Genomic DNA, 20,045 nt, shown 5'->3' with positions numbered 1-20,045 from the left:
CTGATATAGAATACAGCAGCACTGAGAGTTCTTGAGGCTCCTAGGGTGGTGCATTTAATGCCTGTCATATAAGTGCATTGAAGGCCAGTCACCTTCTGGGTCTAACTCAAGGTGTTATCATACCTTTCATAGCACGGGAACAGGTTATCTGAGAAACCATCTTGTCCCAATAGAATTGACCTGCCTGTGTACTCTGAAGAAGAAGACTTCCATGGACCCCATCAGCCAAGGAATTTCAACTAGCGGAGTAAAGGAGAAGAGGTTTCTCTGCCATGGTTTCTACCCTCAGGAACATTTTGCCATCGGAGATGCGATCTGCCTCAATCCTTCTGGAACTTGACTCTGCCAGTTGGCTTGGGGCACACTATAATGAAAGTGTTGGTTGAATGAGAGATAAGGTCCATCCCTTAAACCACCTGAGCTCTTGGTTTTTAACTTTTATTCAATTGTTAATGCTTTTAATTATATGTCTTTATGCCACTGTAAATCTTCCAGAGCCGCTCAGGTTAGTGAGTTGGACAGCATGTAAATTTAATAAATATTTGTTGGAGTTAATTAGAGAGTTATTTTTGTAGAATAGTTTTTCCTAGCATTATTGCATTCACCAATTTTGGACTGCAAGCCTTGTCATCTCCAGTAATTATAGCCATTTTGGCTTGGTGTAATGGATGGTATAATTGAAATGTATTATATCTAGAGAAAGATGGTGTAGAATAGATCTCTTAGTCTTTAGTGTGCCCATTTGCCACAGATCCTCCATTTTACAGAGACAGAACAGATCAAAGAGATCCCCAGTTGAAGTCCTCCTTCAGTCATGGAAGCTTATTGCCTAACATAGAAAGTAATCTTTTTTTGATTAATATATGACAAATATTGATCATATTTAACAAAACTAAATTAAAGAAAAATTTAAAAATTTTCCTGGCTGTGACTGCTCCTGGTACTATTCAGGTTTTGGGTTGTATGCCCCTCAAGAGCCAAAGAATATTGTATACCCCACTTCTGATCATGTATCAGAAGGTTCTTAACATCGTCATCTATTCAAACTATGCATATTGGAATCTTCTGGGCACCTATTTTGGAAATTACCAATGAACCATCCTAATGCTATATTTTAAAAAATTGTTCCTTTTTTTGTTTGGACAATGGATGGTTGCTATTTTTAAGTTGTTTTTGTTTAAGCCTCTATTATTTCTAATTGTTGGCTTTGTACTGATTATAAAACTTATTATTATAAAATTTATTCATAACTATGACTTCTTGGCATTTTTAAAATATACTTTTACAAATTGTATATTTCTAAAAGTATACATAAGGTTTTACATTTAAGGTAAGAAGACTGCCTTATAGAAATTCACTGTTGATATCTGTTATCAGCTTTCACAGGAAAAAAATGTCATTAATTATGCTGTTCTCCCCCCCTCCCCCCCCCAATATTTGTAAATCCTATGCATCAGCTTCTATGATGGATCTCAACCTCTTAAAAAATGAATATACCTAGGCTTCATACGTTGTTCAGAAAAGAGGTATTATGAACTTATTCATAAAAGATTGGTTAGTTTTTCCTTAAATACAAAATATGCAAATGCTCTTATTATAAATAAGGCTCTGTGTGATTGGGAGCATGTTTAGGCCACACTGTATTGAAATAAATATTTCTTTGAAACCTCTAAACACTTTTGTGATAAAAAATATAATGCTGTTTTCTTCCAGTGCTTCATAATGTTATCAGTTCTTCCTTCTTTGAACCTCTTTTTCTCTTCCTCATTATTTTTTAGTCTTTTCCGCATGATATCTTCATAACTGAAATTATTCAACTGTCAAGATATGTTAAAATAGAATTGTGTTAAAATTCTCTGCTTAGTGTAGTATCTGTTAAGTAGAACTGAAACATGGAAAAGACATACATATACATATATGAAGACCCAGATTGTTGGCGGCAATATGATGACTCTGTAAACTGCTTAGAGAGGACTATAAAAGCACTGTGAAGCGGTCTATAAGTCTAAGTGCTATTGCTATACACACACGGAGGGAGGTAGAGTGTGTGTCTCTTTCCTGAAAAATAAACAGGCTGTATTTAAGAATCCTAGGGTTGGAAGGCTTTGTGAAGGTCTTCTACTCCAGCCTCCTGCCTATTATAGGAATTATCAGGTCATCCCAAATTGCTGTCCACTCTTTGTTTGAAAATATCCAGTGAGGACTCTAGAGCAGGGATGGGAAACCAGCTTATGTAACTCTCTGTATTGTCCATTTTTATGAAAATATTTTGATACCATTGGTGATCACTAATCCGATTACAGTACATCCTTGTCAACTGTATTATTGGCGCCACAATGATGATAAGAATAATATTCTAGGTTACTCCAGTTCAAAGTAAAAATATTTTTACATGAAATACAGCCTAGTTCATTGTGATGTTCTTGGCTACCGTTAACATTTATTGTTATATAAAAGAATGTAGGATTATTTTTTCTAGGTTGCCCTTAATTTTTTTTATGCTGTAGCCTTATTTAGTAGAATGCTGACAATCGAGCAGGATGGTGGAGAACAGACCAAGTATTTTATTCCACCTCCATAATCCCTGCTCTGCCAGGCCAGAGATAAGTTAATAATAAACCCCTTTTGTGAACAGAATTCTTGTAATGTAAGGAGAACTTTTTCTTATGCAGTTCCATTACTAAATGGTAAATTCCTTTTCTATCTCTCAAAGATGCAGATTTTCTTTCCACTGAATCCATTGCCTAATCTATTCTTTGAATACAGATAGTCCTCATAAAGGAGAATATTTGTAGCTCAGGATTGACATGAGGGGTCCGTGGGTGCTAGGACTGATGATGTTACCTAGTTTTGGTAATGGAACATCTGAAAGAAAACAAGCAAGCCCAGAGAGAACCAAGGACCCCTCAGATAGTCTTGAACCCAGAATTTAGGTCGTAAATCATTGCAGTTGTTAAGCGAGACACATGACCACCTTGCTCAATGACCACAATCCCTGTTGCGGTAGTTACTATGAAGTAAAAAAAACCTGCCTGCTAAAACGGAGTAGGCAGCTGCCCTCTGTACGCAGAAGGGAACTGCCATGCTAGAGTGGAGAAAAGGAGCTGCAGTGCCCAGCACTGAGGTTCCCTACCTTCCATGGGAAGAAGGAACTCCTTGAGCCTCCTTGAGAAAAAAACTGCTCCTTGCTGGGGAGGTTCCACCCTGTGAGACAAAATCAAGGCAGCAATTTTGCTGTTAAGGAAGACTGGGTTTAAAAAAGTCCCTCTCAAAAATCCAAGCGGTTGTTTGACTTTGTGGAAGAGCTGTCAGGGAAGATTGCACATGGCAATCACATAATTGTGGGCTAGTGACAACCCGTCATAAGTGCAAATGGATTGCTAAGCACCCTGACTGTAATCATGTGACTGCATGCAACACCAATATGTTTGGGCACTGGTTGTAAGTCCCTTTGTTCAGTTCCATTGTAATTTCAAATGGTTGCTGAACAAATGGTCATTAAGTGAGGACTACCTGTATGTAAAGAAACAGAACATCTAAATTAAAGGGGTATCAAACTCACGGCGTCACATTGCCATCATGTGACATACCGTGACAGTTTTCCCTTTTGTGGAGCTGGGGTGGGCGTGGTCTATGTGGTGCATCTGGCCCATGGGCTGCCAGTTTGACACCCCTGGTCTAAATGGTGAATTAAAGAGTAATGATAAATGCATTTGTTCTCTTCTACATATGAATAGACAACAATAGAAAAGTGTTTGCTAGAGTTAATGTAGCAGACTGTTTTTAAAATGCATAGTGCTATTTGAGGGCATAAGGAATATAAAATAAAAAGTAAGAAGAAAAAACAGCTTTTAGATGTCATTAATGCATATCCTACAGAAGCAATTGACATGTTCTGCTAAGCCTAACTAATGGCCTCTAGCGCAAACTCTGTTCAAATGAAAAGAAATTTTGCAGCAATATTGGATGAACTACAGTAAGTACCCTAGCAAACTTAGCAATGTGACATCACACACACTCAACCTTGCTGGATTTAAAACAACAACCACTAAACAATCAGTAATATTTATTTGGGCAATGACCAGAAAAAAAATTAAAAAAACAAAACAAACAAAGCAGGTTGAAGTGAATAAATATAATAAACTAAGAGCTAGAAAAGGAAGCACCAAAGCTTAAACTACAAGATGTTGTGAAGTCAAAAAATCATCTCAGAAGGCAGTAGTAACTCTATACTATATACTATTGTATACTATTAAGAAATATGGGTGTCATTCAGTGGAGGGATTAGGTTTTTTTTACTACCAATTCTGTGGGCGTGGCTTGGTAGGGGTGGTGTGGCTTGGTGGGCGTGGCAGGGGAAGGATACAGTAAAATCCCCATTCCCTCCCCACCCCACTAACCTGCTTTCCAGCTAACTCCGTTCTCCTGTGCAGGACAACAAAAGAAGACCCAGTCGATCAGCTGGGATTTGGGAAGCAGAGAATAGATGGTGGCGGGGCCAGTCAGAGGTGGTATTTGCCAGTTCTTCGAACTACTCGAAATTTCCGCTACTGTTTCTCCAGAACTGGTCAGAACCTGCTGAATACCACCTCTGGTGTCATTAAAGTCACCAAGAGTTGAACTCATTTGGAATGAGATTTCAACTTTATCAGATATTATTTTCCACTGTAGCTTTCTTATAATTTTACTCTTACATGGACATGATTCTTGGAAAAAATAATTACGTTGTAACTCTTTGATACACAGAATTAAGTTAAAACATTCCTTTTGTAAGGCTTGCGTTTAAGAATGATTAATGTCATGCAACAGATTGACCTCCTTAAATTATAAGACCACTTACAGTCTATTTATCTTGCTACTTCTTCCCTGCCGCTCATTTGGGATTGGGAAATTGCTTCCTCAACTGCTTGCTGTCATTACTTGATGATGTAGCAAAATTCCCAATTCAACGAGCAAACAGAACTTTCGATCTTGTGTTTATTTTTCCAACCTATTTGACTAGTTCTGTGATTTTTGCTTCCTTGTTTTAATTAATCGGATTTCTCCAGTGAAATATTCTGTTTGTTCAGGACCATACAGCTAAAATAACTTGAATTAAATTTTGAATTCATGAGCTGGAATGAAAGTGTCTAGTCTTTCTCATTTTTGCTTTTATTTAGTCTGAATGACTTTTCCTACCATTAGAGGCCAGTAATGTTCTGGCTGAGCTAAAATAAGAGCAAAACAAAGTGATTTGCACAGATTCATCATTACTCTTATTCATTTTCTTTTGTTGTAAGAAATACTGCATAGTAAAGACACATTTAATTTGCTAATTGATGACATTATGATTAAATTTCCAATCCATGCTGTAACAGGACAACTACATTAAAATAAACTTATTTCTAGTCTGCCAACACCTTACAATAATTTGCAACTCCTGATTTTGGTTGAGATTTTCTGAGAATGTTCTTTTTACAGCATCTTTTGAAGTAAAGGTGAGATAAAATGATGCCCATTACCTGCCATTACTATTCAGCATTGTAAATTATGGTCACTGCTGGCCTGGAAGTTTAGAGAACATTGTCGCCTTCTACTTCAATTGTAAGGATGACTTCCTTCCTTCCTTCCTTCCTTCCTTCCTTCCTTCCTTCCTTCCTTCACTCTTTCTTTTCTTTCTTTCTTTTCTTTCTTTCTTTCTTCCTTCCTTCCTTCCTTCCTCTTCCTTCCTTCCTTCCTTCCTTCCTTCCTTCCTTCCTTCCCTTCCTTCCTTTTCCTTCCTTCTTTCTTTCTTTCTTTCTTTCTTTCTTTCTTTCTTTCTTTCTTTCTTTCTTTCTTTCTTTCTTTCTTTCTTTCTTTCTTTCTTTCTTCTTTCTTCTTTCTTTTCCTTCCTTCCTTCCTTCCTTCCTTCCTTCCTTCCTTCCTTCCTTCTTTTTTCTTTCTTTCTCCTGGCTGCAATAATCTCACTACTTACAACGTGTGACTTGTTTGGGACAGTCTTTAGAGCCCTTGGGGTGATGGATAAGGGCATGAAGGCAACTGACTTGGAAGGTGTTGAGAACTTGACAGTAGGAAGCAGGAATCTATTAAATTTCAACATCTAAGATCAGAAACAGATTTTCAAGTCCTGAGAAAATTCTCAAAGGATTAGGGGTGGTTCTGAGAAAGGGCAACTATAAAGTTACAGTTGTTCCATAAAATATAATATTTGGACAGTGTTAGAAATCTAAAAATAGATGTTAAGACTGATTGAGGCAATCTATATCACAGTGGTGCTTAATGTAAATGTTCATGTATGATGTGTATTGTATATGCATAAATTATCATTTCCTGTGACAACTTTAATATATGGAACTACTTATTTAATTATCTGTTCTTGAAGATCTTTGTCTTTATTGTGTCTGGATTGTCACAAAAAGAGGTTTTTTAATATTCTTGGAAAAATGCTTACATCAAAGGCAAAAGCTGGCTTGTTCTTTCCCAGCCTTTGAATTGATTCTTTATTGATGCAATGGAAGAACTGGACAAAATGATTCTATGTGGTCAAGATTTGATGTTTAAAAATTAACAGTATATCTTTTTAAAACATACATAATTGTTGCTGGTATTTTATGTAGTTATGGGTGTTTTTTCTCTCTCATTTTTCTAAACTTTGTTTTCTTCCCACCCATCCCGTATTTCTGTTGTATTAAAACAATAAAAAATTAAAATAAAAAGAGCTGCCTAAACTCTGTACTTCGGTTAATCTGAACTCCAGATTAACCTGATGATTTCCAGAATCTTTAAATTCAAATAAAATTTATAGTTGGAAATTAAATTCCAAAATATTTGAAATTAAAATTAAAATACAGGAATACTGAGAAAATCTAAAGCAGGAAGAAGACCTTAGAAAACATTTAAAGCTGGAAAACGAAATGGTATATTCAGGTTAGACTATACTCCTTAGTTTTCCAACTTTAAAAATACTGGATAAGTCATAGGAATCTAGAACAATACAAGGAAAAAAGTTAGTCATCTCATCGAACTTCTCTCCTTGTATTGGTCTGGATTTCTATGTCTTATCCAGTATTTTAAAGTTCTCTTCAGAATTTGTTTCAATGGTGGTATTATGTTCACTTTTGTTTTGCTGCTAGCCACTCATTTTTACACAGATGCCTTCTTGCTATAATTTTGCTATTATTATTGCTATTAAAGCATTTGACAGCCTGTTAGTATCTAGGCTTCAGTTTGGAGAAAGAAAGTGGAACTCTTTACCTAGACAAAAGGAAAGTTGGGGAAGTTTTAGGATGACACCAAAATTGATCTAAGGGATCACAGTGTGGCACCATGAAAGGGAAAAGTCCTGTGTAACTTGATGGTGAGAACTGTTCACTCACTCAAAGTTTGCTTGAAGCTTTGACAATAGAAGCGATACCTGTTTTTGAAAAGCTTATCCTAGTGGAGTATATAATATAAGATATTTCCAGTTTTTCTGTGCATAAGAAATTATAGCAGACAAAATGTTTTGCTACTGTAGATCTTTTCTCCCATGAGCTGTTCAGAGCATCCAGAAGTGGGAGGTGCTTCAGTCTCTTCTGGAAAGGCTGGGCTTAAAACTCCGGGACGCTCCTCCTCCTCCATGGGACACCTCCCCAGCGTCCCCCAGTTTTAGCTCAGCCTTCCTGGTAAGAGGTTGTGCGCTCCCTGACTGGAACAGTTTTCTGGTTCAGCTAGTTAAAATTCAGGTTTGCTCTTGGGTTAATTTGGCTTGTAAATTTTCCCCAATTAATTTGGCGATTTCAAGGCTTGTGGCTCTATTAGGTCATCCCCCCGATCAGTTTGAGAGCAGTTCTTTGTGGCTGGCGGAGCCTGCCACTCCGCAGGCAGCCTGAGACGGCCGCTTCAGGCAATTAGCTTATCTAATTCCCCAATCGTCTTATCTCTGCAATTTTGGCGGAGCGCTCGCAGCTGCGGCTCACTTCTCCTTGCCGTTTCGACTGACAGGATCATTTATCTGACAATTCAGAGAGTCAGCAGCAGTGGCTCATTAAACTGCTCAGGCAATTAACACTGGAGATTCTGCCTTCCCGCCATTTTCAACGGCTGGCTTCAAGTTCGCGCCTAAATATCACAGGCACCATTCCCCGCTGGTTTCCCTTCTTGGGGACCGGGGCAAGTACCTTCCCACTCCACTTCCCTGGGATTATTTCTCTTTTATCTTGCTGGCGTTGGATAAGCAGGCTAGTCCTTAAACAGGATTTTTTTTTCTTTTTGCAATTGCTTTTGGATCATTACATTGGAGTGAAGCCTCAAGTGCCATTTCAAATAGCGGGACGTTTTTGACAGGAAAGGATCCATCCAGGCCCTGTATAGTTGGTTTCCCTTGTTGGGGACCAGGGATCCAGAATATTTCTTGCTTGGAGCGCTTGGGGGTTTCCCTTGTTGGGGACCCTTAGATACTGTTTCCCATATACACAGTTTTACATGTAGATATAGGCACGTTTGTGTGTGTGTGTGTGTGTGTGTGTGTGTGTGTGTGTGTGTATATATATATATATATATATATACTATATGGAGATATATATATATATATATATATATATATATATACACACACACACCTACCTCAACCACAGGGGTAGGCATCACCCCTTAGTACAAATAATAATAATAATAATAATAATAATAATAATAATAATAATAATAATAACAACAAACAACAACAATAATAATTTTTAAAAAATTAAAGTTAGAGTCATGAGAATCAGTCCTCCACAATGGAAGGTGACAACGTCTTCCGCTCCAAGACAAATAAGTCCCGAGATAAGTCAGTGGGCCCCAAAAAGGCCTCTAAGGCGGCGGATAAGGATGCCCATAGATGGCACCAAGCCTTGGAAGGGCAGTTGCAGAAACGGGCCAGGGAGGTGGACAAGATGGCTATAACACAACAATAGGATCAGGGTCCAAGTTCATTGTTGGGGCCCTTGGACTTATCCACCCAGCCCAGACAGGCTATTTCTGGACAGCCTCCCATAGCCATATCTCCTCCAATGAGCACTGCCCGGCGAATCCCAGAGGCAACCTTCATCCCTACGACCGCCGGTTTAAGACAGGAGGAGGGATTACCTGAGACTATTCCCATCGAAATGAGGCAATGGATGGAGATGGCAATACAAAAGGACATTGCAGCTGGAGTTCAGCAATCCATCCGGACCAGACACTTTTCGGCTACTTCGGAAGTGGGATCCCTGTCTGCTCGATCCTTTGCGTATATGGGGCAACATCAAACTCAGGTATTCCCCAATATTCCTGACATACCAGTCCAGGGTCTTCAGGAGGAGGTGGAATTAGATGACCAGGATGTTCCCATGGAGGTGGGGTCGATCCATCAGATGGACTTGGGGTTGTCAGAGGCTGACCCACTAGAACGAGGAATGTTGGATGACGAAGGCCTCATTCCGGACCAACCTACCTTTTCTGGCCTTTTTCGTCCGCACCTCTTTAAATCTTTACTGTTCAAAGCAAAGAACACCGCTAAACTAGGCACATCAAGCCCTCATCCATTGTCAAAAAAGTGCTTCCCCCTCTTTTTCGGAGGTCTGAAAACAGAATGCCCCAGTCGTTTCGAAGGGGTTCCTTTCGGCCCTACTATCGAGGCCCATACGTTCCCAGATCGCAGAGAACATCAGGCTACAAGCACAGTTTTAGACAGGATAGGTCGGAATCTTCCGATAGAGGTCAGCGGGGAGGCCAAAACAGAAGAAACCCCAGAGGTACCAGAGGCCGATTTTTTCATCGCCCCAAGTGAGTCCTTGACAGCAGCTCCCATTGGAGGGCGGCTAAAATTGTTTGCTGATCAATGGGACAGCTCCATCTCTGATGCGTGGGTCAGGGACTCTGTTAGGTTTGATTTGGCGCTAGAGTTTAAATGCCCCCCGAACTTTTTCATTAGGAGCCCTAGGTCCACGGACCCCATTAAGAGAGCGTTGATGCAGGAGGCTATCAATCATCTTCTGCATATTCGGGCCATTAGAGAGGTCCCATCTGAACAACGGGGTCAAGGCTGTTACTCTCTATTGTTTGTGGTCCCAAAGAGTTTGGGGCGCTGGAGGGCAATTCTGGACCTCAAACGTCTGAACAGATCATTGGTTTATCGAAAATTCAAGATGACCACTCTCCAGTCCATTCTGCTCAGCATCAGAGAGAATGATGTCCTGACCTCTATAGATCTGACAGAGGCTTATCTACATATACCAATTAGACCTGCTCACTACAAATATCTTAGATTTTGCTATTGTGATTGGCACTATGAATATATCTCCTTACCATTCGATCTGGCTTCGGCCCCTAGGACTTTTACCAAGGTCCTAGCGGCTTTGGCTACCTCCCTCAGGATCAGATCTATTCGTTTACAATGTTATCTGGATGATATTTTAATTTTGTCATCTTCCAGACATCAAGCAAATTTGGATACCAAGATTACTCTGGAGACCCTTCAAGGTCACGACTTTTCCATAAATTGGGATAAAAGCCATTTGATCCCCTCAACTAGGTTAGTTCATTTAGGGGCAGTGATAGATACCATGGAGGGCAAGGTTTTTCTCTTTCAGGACAGGTTGAATAGTATCCAGTCTTTGGCCAGAGAGATCAGAGCCTTAAAGAGGGTTTCCCTGGCAGTTCTGTCTCAACTGTTAGGGAAACTGATTTCTTGTATTTCCATTGTGCCTTGGGCTCGATTCCATTCTAGAGATCTGCAATGGTTCCTGCTACCTTTCCAGCGATCCGGAAGAGCCACTTCCAACGTCCGGATAAAGGTACCGCACAATGTTCTCCGATCGCTCTGCTGGTGGTCAGAAAACACGATAAACAAGGGGTGTCCTTTCAAGGAACCTTGCATGGCAACGATCACAACCAATGCCAGCCTGGTAGGATGGGGAGCTCACTTCCAATCCCACACTGCACAGGGAATTTGGACTATTTCCGAACAATCACAAAGCATCAACCTGTTGGAGCTGCAAGCAGTTCATCTGGCGTTACGCAGTTTTCTATCTCTTTTCCAATCACGCCACGTTCTGGTCTTGACAGACAATATCACCACCAAGGCCCACGTAAACAGACGGGGGTACCCACTCCAAACTTCTGATGCTGGAGACGGCCACGTTGTTCAAGTGGGCCGAGGCCAATCTGTTTTCGCTCAAGGCAGAGCACATAGCAGGGGCCTTAAACACACAAGCGGACTGGCTCAGCAGGGCCATGATAGATCAGACAGAGTGGCACCTACACCTGTCTGTCTTCCAGGAAGTAGTGCGGAGGTTTGGGCAACCGGTGATCAATCTATTTGCCTCTCCCCTCAACGCCCAATTGCCCCGGTATATTTCAAGGTACCCGACGGGTGGAGGCCGTCAACGCCCTGCGATGTCAGTGGCCTCCCGGACTTCTATGTAATACCCAGGTTGATCCAGAAGTTATTGGAGGAACGAGCGGAATTGATATTGGTCGTCCCTTACTGGCCCAGGCAAACATGGTTCGTGGACTTACAGGACCTGTCGAGAGAACAACCTTGGAAAATTCCACCGTCGAAGGTTTCCCTCTCGCAAGGGCCGGTACTTCACCCGGACCCACAATGGCTCAGCCTAGCCGTATGGAGGTTGAGCAGAGCCGTTTAAGGACCCAACAGATTTCAGAGCATGCCATTGCCACCATACAAGCATCCAGATGGTCCTCAACAAATCGTATATACGAGGCCACGTGGTCCGCTTTCTGTCGCTGGTGCTGGGGGTCTAAGATCGACCCAACCGCCCCATCAATAGGACAATTATTGGACTTTTTACAGGAGGGGTTGACCAAGGGCCTATCTCCAAATACTTTATGCAGACAGGGGGTGGCCTTAGCCTTGGTGATATCCTGGGGTGACCTTCGTTCCATAGCGCACCATCCACATGTCCGCAGCTTTCTTAAGGGTGCTGCAAACTTACGACCTCCTGTAATTCACCACTAACCCACTTGGGAGCTCAACAAGGCGTTAACTGCACTTACAACTGGCCCATTCGAGCCTTTAAGAACCGCTAGTCTCAAATTCCTGACATATAAGGTGGTCTTCTTAATTGCGATCACATCAGCAAGGAGGACTTCTGAATTGGCAGCATTGTTGATGAGAAAGGACCTGTGCATGTTTCATGTGGACAGAGTGGTTCTCAGATTGGATCCATTGTTCACCCCGAAAGTAAATTCAGTCTTCCACAGAGCACAGGAGTTGGTGCTTCCAAATTTTTGTCTGAAACCATCTCATAGACTGGAGCATTAATGGCATCGACTTGACGTCCGAAGGGCGTTAAGCATCTATCTAGACCGCACGGTGGCATTTCAAAAATCTGAGGCTCTATTCCTATCCTTCAACCCATCCACTTTAGGACACAAGATGTCGTCGACGACCATTGGTAGATGGTAGAGCCACCATAGCTAAAAGTTATGAATGCCAGTCCATCTCAGTTCCTAAGGGCATTACAGCCCACTCAACAAGGAGTGTGGCAACATCAACAGCATGGGCCACATGGGCTTCCATAGATGAAATTTGCAGAGCGGCAACTTGGGCTTCACCATCGCCCTTTGTCAGAAATTATAAAATTGATGTCTATGCCTCAGTGGATGCTTCATTTGGCAGAAGAGTCCTGCAGAGGGTCCACAGAGTTTAGGAGTGGATTTCGATCCAGACAGAGTCCCTCCCTAAGGACAGGCCAAGCTTTGGTATGTCCCACTTCTGGATGCTCTGAACAGCTCATGGGAGAAAGGGCGTTGGTACTTACTTGATATGCCCGTTCTCTGTGAGCTGTGAAGAGCATCCAGCCCCACCCATTTCTTTCCGTCTGGTGGGGTTCTGTTCTGGTCAGGGATCTAGATTAGGTGATGAGTTCTGGACTTTGGCACTCAGTCTTCGCAAAACTGGGACGCTGGGGAGGTGTCCTGTGGAGGAGGAGGAGGAGCGTCTTGGAGTTTTAAGCCCAGCCTTTCCAGAAGAGACTGAAGCACCTCCCACTTCTGGATGCTCTGAACAGCTCACAGAGAACGGGCGTATCAGGTAAGTACCAACGCCCTTTCTGTCAATATATTTTAATTTATATTTATCATAAGTGCTTTTTCATCTGACTTTAAGCAGCTTTTTTGGTACCTTTGTTGGCCAAACTGTAAATTGACCTAGTCAAATGCTAGAATATTTTTTTTTTTTTTTGGCTAGATATGAAGGAGCCAACTATCACACAATTTTGTATCTGTTTATTACAGGGATAAAGAGGTTTGTTCTTGGGACTAAATCACAAACTGAGAGCATCAATACACAAATTAGCATAGCTTTTACATATTTCTGAAAACAGGAACACATGATCATTGACCAGAAATAGACAACATAGTAAATTATTTACACCTCTAATTGAGGGTTGTCATCTCAAGAGGCAGGCTTAATATTGCAGACCCTGTCCTTGTGTGTAAAATTTCTTAGCTAACTTATCTGTAACAGGAAAAGAGGAGTTCATGCAGTCTACTTAATCTTTTAATATCAGGCAGAGGGGCCAACCATGTTTCCATTGCTGTCCTGGTTTAGGTAACTGTACAGTGCTCAGTGGTTAAAACACTGGGCTTGTCGGGTGGAAAGCCGGCAGCCCAGGTTCGAGATCAGGGCACCACGCAATGGGGTCTTTGGCCCAGTTCCTGCCAAACTAGCAGTTTGAAAAAATGCAATTGTGAGTAGGTAATTGGCACCACTTTGTTGGAAAGGTAACTGTGTTCTGTGATGTGACATTGACCACATGACCATGGAAATGTCTTCAGACAGTGCTGGTTCAATGGCCTTGAAACAGAAATGAGCACTGCCCACTATAGTCTGCAACAACTAGCAGAAAAAAATATGTAGGGACTCCTTTGCCTTTTTACCTAGTTTAGGGGTACATATTCTTTGAAGAAGACTATTAGGTGGCCTTCTGGGAATTTTAGAGCAAAGATAAGAAGCTCAAAGAGGAAAATATCTGAAAACTGAAGTAAAGTTAGTCCCTCATTGTAATTTGGTCCAGAATTACAATCATAAGTCTTGTCAGCCATTAATTCATTAAATTGGTCATCTCAAGACCATGACCAATTTTACAACTTTTTTTGCAACAATTATTAAGCAAAACACTGCAAAGTTGTTCAGTGAACCCATTGATTGCAGCAGGTGTTTTTTTTGCCAGAAACCAGAGGTAAAGCCTGGTTTCCAGCAAAAAAATGTTCTAACTCAGGGACATTACAAATGATCGCAAAGGTGAACCACTTGCTGAGCAGCTAAAATGTGATCACTCTCAACTTTGAAATGGATCAGGCCTGTCGCAACCATTTTCTCAGTTTCTCAACTTGACACACTTTGGGGGGAGGAGGGAGCTCGGGAATGTTATACCAGATATCAATAACCTACTATAACCAAGGTTATCCCGACAGGTGCTGGCCAAAGACTGGAAGAGGTTACCAAGCAGATGCCAGAACACCTAATTGGACAATGTGACCTGTGACAATGTGGGAGGGATCTGTCTATTCTTTAATCATACTGAAAGCGCGGAAAATAGGCAGAGCTGGTTTTGCTTTTCAGTCATGCTGAAATGATGTACTCAATAAAGCAGTTCTTTGAGAAAGCTGAAAGTTGGTTGGGTTGGGTTGGTTGGGTTCATTACTCGGAATCTTGACAATCACTTGACCATGCTGTGGTGGGTCCAACCTTTGGAACTTTGAATCTGGTGTATAAAATTTTTTGGGGAATCCATCAGAACTTCAAATGGTCACTGAGGCTGGTTATAATCTGCGTACCACCTATAAGCAAAATGAAGGTTTTTCAACAAAATGGGGTTTCTCTGGCTAAAACTAGCTATACCAGACCAATACCTGCAACTTAGTGTTGACTCCTGGTGATTACCTGAACAAGTCCCTGGAGTTTTCTGGGCATGATTCTTCAGAAATAGTTTACCATTGTCTATTTTCTAAGGCTAAGAGAAAGCGACTGGCCATTTTACTGGCATTGTACCGAAAACCAGAATAGAACTCATGGTCTCCCATTTCTAGCCCAATGTCTTAAGCACAATACCAAACTGGTTCTCGCAAGCAGCTTATATATATATATATATATATTTAATTTTGATCATTTGACCATTTTTATAATGTTATCAGGTATATTTTATAATACACACAATCAAGATTGAATAGTTGAAGCCATAACACTTTGTAACATCAAAGGAAGCTCATTGTGCTTCAGCCCTCAGATTTATAAAGATCCTTGTTTTTGAACACTTTCTAAATATTAAGGACTTGATGCTTATATCTGATGAGAAGATTCTTGCACAGGAGATAAGGATATATCTTAAAGTAAAACCTCAATTTATATTTAAAGCAGTGCTGACATAATTGCTGCAGACTTACCCAGAAAATTCTGTTAAGAGAGGCTGGTTGGTGTGAAATGTTTTTTTTAAAATCACTGTATTCTAAAAATGAGCAGAGGACATGGTATGTTCCAATATGGTCTTGATTTAGTGATAAGCTTAACCATTTAATTAACTTCATATGAGCATTTATACTTAACATATGGAACATTTTTTTCTATTAATTTAGATGGGGTTACACTTTGCTCATTTTGATTACTATAACGTATTTTTTTTCCACTGTATGGCCCACTCTTTAATCACTAATCATTTCATATTTTATCGTTTCAACACATAAAATTAGCAACCAAAAAAAGAGTGATATGAAAGACTATTAGAAGCTGAAAGAGAAAGACATCCAGATTCAGGGTGGCAAGAAGCCAAAAACTGGTTACTCTATTGACAAATAAGAAAAGTCAACTTTGCTTTGAGTTTGCAATTTAAAGCTGCTTGAAGTAACTAGGAAAAGTAGCTGCTGTGTCCTTGGCAAGGGCACTTTAACTTTCTGAATTTTATCTATATTTATAATTTTTCTGTGGCCTTTATGAAATACAGTTTTCAGATATCTATAGTATAATTTTGGGTTTCTCAGCAACATAGGTGACATGAGTGATGCAAATTGTGGCATGAGCTTAAGATATAGCTTTGGTGTTAAATCTCTAGGTCTTCAGACTCAGCCTGAGGATGGGAGGGCAGAATATGCCAGACCACACAAAGACTTGGAAGTTGGTGAGGTCAAGTTAAAAGGCACCATAGCTACCAAATACTCTGCAGACTGTTATAAGCCACATGGAGATTAGTGAGCAATGGCAGAATGAAACTTCCCCTCCATACATGCTTTCCAGTCACCTATGCGTTACCAAGACAACTCCAACCATTGGAATACAAATTTTCTTTGGGTGCTACAGCAGAGTTGGATGTTGACTAACCCTGCATGCAAATTTAAGTGACAACTGTGTAAACAACAGCTACTATTAATCATCAGAAGAGTCAACAGGAGCTGTACTCAGGAAAAATGTTATTGGCAGGGGCAAGGAAATGGAACAAGGAGAGGAGGAGAAGCCTGCACACATACACATTCACACCCAAACAATTATTGGCCTTGTTATTCATGACTGCTGAGTCCTTGAGTTCTGACTCCCTAGGAAACATAAGTTATTCTTGTTCGGGACATTAACTATAAACAAGCCTTGGGGATAGAATGAAATCTTTTCACATGCAAAGACTGCCAGAGCCCCTGGCTTTGGAAAGTTTGAAAACAGAAAAAGTTGTGACAGCTATGGTTTTTTGAGTATTTCTGAAAGACAAAGATGTTATAAGGTTGCCCAGTTGGAGTTGGTGCTTAAGCAATCTTGATTTCCAGCTGAGCAATTCAGTTACAGTACAAATAGTTTTTAGACTCTTAGACTTGAAGCAGTGAGTTGGATCCAGGCTTAGTAAGCTAGTCATGACTGATTTAAGTTCCATTAATTTCCGTGGGTTGGCTTCAGGCATAACAAAATCTAATGTTATTTCATGATCTCTTGCACTGTTTACACAAAAAGCATGAACAATTGGGGTTTCCGGTTTGTCGGCTTCGCGGCGGTAGGGATTCGCGAAGCTGCGCGATCCCTGCCGCGCTAGCCGTTTTGGGGCTCCGACCGGACGGGTGCGGAGCAAGGCTGCCCTGCAGGGTAGCTGAAGGTAAGGGGATCCGGAGGAAGGGTTTGGGGTGTTGCAGACCCCTCCCTGGCCGCAGAACCCCTTTTACCAGGACGGTGCAGCGGCGGTCCGCAATGGCCGCCACAAAGAAGTTGACAGCCGGGCAAGTATGCGCTGGAGGAAGAAGAGAAAGTTATTGAAAGTGAAAGTTCTTCTTGGTTGACCCAGGGCTTTGAGATTTATCTAATTTAATTCCTGGAAAAGATGGTTTTTTGATGATTTTCCACAAGAGAAAAAAAAGCGGCTATTTTGAGTGCTGAAAGGAAAGTTTACTCTCCCTCCCGACGGAATTAAGCCGGAAGGGAGAGGATAAAGAAAATATATAAATTTGGAGCTTGTTGGAGGAGATGCCTTGAAGACTTGAGGACAGAAATATAATTTTAATAAGGCTTTAAAATATAGATTTGGACTCTTTTTTTTTATTTGTTTGATACCACCCCTGGAAGAGGAAGGGGGAATTTTGGCTTGCTTGGATTTATTGAGGATTGTGGATTTTGGGATTGTTTTGCCTTTCTCTCGGAATATTTGGTTGCTGTAAGAAGAAAGAGGAATAAAGAAAAGAAAAGATTTATTTATAATGGCTTTCCTTTTTGAAGACCTGAGGGAGGAATATGAGCAAACAAAAGCAGCCTGCAAAGATGGCATGGAAAAAGCTTTTCTATTTCTAGAAATGGCGCTGGTCAATTACCAACAGACAATGGAACAGATGGAAACGGAAGAAGAACAACAAGGAAGAGACGAAGACGCCATCTTCATTGAATCCCAAAACTTATTTAAGGAAGAAGGAAGGAAGAGAGCAAGGAAAATGAAGGACTTAAGACCTAAAAAACATTTGAGAAAGAGAAAATATGATGCAAAGTAAATATAATGATAACAAACAAGAGAAAAAGGAACACTACAGAGAAGGGATCCCAGCAAGGCAGAGGTTAGAAGAAGAAGCGGGGTAGGAAGATTTGGTGGGGAAGAAAGAAAGGGGAAAGGCGGAGAAAAGCCTCAAAGCTTTAAAATTGGATGGGAGAAGAGGGATTTTTTTAGAGACAAAGGATGAAATATAAATTTCTGTAAGAAAGATTCTGCTAAGGTACAGAAGATGGTATTGTAACATTTATATTTGAAATAGTAAATTAGAATGGTTTAAGATTTAATAAGAAATTAAAATGTTGAAGTTTTTAATAATGATTGATTTTTAAAATGTAATAAAATATCGAAAGAAAGGAGGATACAATGTATTTAAACATTTTTGGTGGATAGAATGTACCAAGCAGAACCAAATTGGGTATTTGTTATGTTGAATGTTAATTTTACTAACTTAGGGGGAGGATAGAAAGGCATCATACTCTGATTAGTGATTTCAGGAGAAATTCTTTTTATTATAAGAAGAGATAGAGGGATAATGAATGGGCAAAAGATACAAATTTAATGATTTAATTAAGATGGATTAAATAAGATAGAATTGTGAAGAGTGATATGCGCTATTATTTTAGCCCATGCAAAGAGAGGTAACTGGGGCCAAGGTACTTTACTAAAAGATTTTTTATGTTTGTTTGTGTTTGTTTGTGTTTTATGAGAATACTGGGGAAATTATTGTAGAAAGACAGGGAAAGATTTAATATGTAATGATTTGTTTGTTGTTGAAACTTTTAATAAAACTTGTTTTAAAAAAAAAAAAAAAAAAGCATGAACAATTGTGCTAACAGCAAAGTCCATTTATTATGGATGTCTAACGTATTTATTCTACAAAATATCTATGTATAATAGAATTCAGTTTATCCATTTCTGGAGATTTGTGAACATTCAGTAACTTTTGACAGCTTTGTGACACCTTTTGGCAAAAATGCTTTGGAGCTGTAAAACTTTACTTAATACTGTAACTTAAAAATACCTTTAATTGTTTTCCTGATTGTCATGTGGAAAAATGAACAAGGAATTAAGTTTGGTTATATTTTCAGCTTGAATAATATCCCAAGATGTAAATGAAACCCGCAGATAGGTTTACTGATAGCTGGAATCTACTGTATATTTGAATTGATCTGATATAGTCAGAAGGAGAGAAGGCAACCAGTTTATGATTAGCAAAGTCTAAATCATATTCTGTAGTTTGAGGAAGACTCTGTTAGATCTTATAAAAAGTAATTGCAATAAAAATGAGACAATTGTTATTACACATCCTCTGTCTCTTTTTACATATTTGATAACATATGATATCCAGTTGGGCTAAACTGAACACCCTTAAAGGAATTAGAACTGAGGAAATGGGTGATGAATGAGTACCGTATTTGCCGGCGTATAAGACGACTTTTTTGCCCTAAAAAACATGCCTCCAAGTGGGGGGGTCGTCTTATACGCCGGTAAATATGTTGTCACTCGGTGCAAGAGCGACGGGCGGAGCTCCACAACTTGCGAAGCCCCTTCAAGCCCAGCCGGAGTCTCTCTTCCTCCTCCCCACCCACCCCCACCGTCCACCCAGCTCGGGGCGCTTGCAGAGGCCAATCTGGAGGTGGGGTGGGGGTGGAGCGGGAAGATCTCTGGCGGGGCCGCTTCGCCCAGCTAGCTCCGAGCCGCGTAATGGCCCGGGAGTGGGGGGAAGAAGGTGGTGGGGTGGACTGTGGCGCCCCTCCTTCTGGGCAGCGGGCGGGGGCGGCAATTTGCTCCTCCGCTTCTCCCTCCCTCTTTGAAAGACCGGGAGGGCTGTGCTTGGGGCGGGGGGGTGTCCTCTGGAAGTTCCTGATGGGACCCCGCTGGGCTCCCGAGCTACTTTCCAGGGTCCCCTTGGGAAGAAAAGGGTCCGGTGGGCGGTGGAAGAAGGCGAGGACCTCCTCCCGCCCCTGTCCTGTCCCGTCCCTCCTCTTGTCCCCTCCTCCCTCCCCGCTTAAGAGAGAAAGATCCGCCTCCCGGCACCGAGCTGCCACCCGGCGCCGCGTCTCCCGGCCAGCGCGCTGCGACTTGGGAACCGGCCAA

At 41.0% G+C, this 20,045-nt stretch overlaps 1 protein-coding gene and 1 long non-coding RNA gene across 2 annotated transcripts in view; one reads left to right on the top strand and one right to left on the bottom strand.

Moving 5' to 3' along the window:
- LOC148131216 (uncharacterized) overlaps window positions 1–4,866 on the bottom strand; it is a 39,483-nt gene extending 34,617 nt beyond the window's left edge. The window contains exons 1-2 of the long non-coding RNA XR_015748586.1: window positions 4,841–4,866; window positions 3,134–3,204 (exon numbers count right to left, since the gene is read on the bottom strand). This is a non-coding gene — a long non-coding RNA (uncharacterized LOC148131216). The remainder of the gene's footprint in view (window positions 1–3,133; window positions 3,205–4,840) is intronic.
- LRP8 (LDL receptor related protein 8) overlaps window positions 1–20,045 on the top strand; it is a 225,944-nt gene that overhangs the window by 106,771 nt on the left and 99,128 nt on the right. The window lies entirely within an intron of this gene.

This window comes from Notechis scutatus, chromosome 3 (genome assembly GCF_049901735.1).
Source record: "Notechis scutatus isolate UNSWTSFEM ecotype Mainland chromosome 3, rNotScu1.2, whole genome shotgun sequence".
Taxonomy (NCBI): Eukaryota; Metazoa; Chordata; class Lepidosauria; order Squamata; family Elapidae; genus Notechis; species Notechis scutatus.
This window is presented reverse-complemented; position numbering and strand designations above follow the sequence as displayed.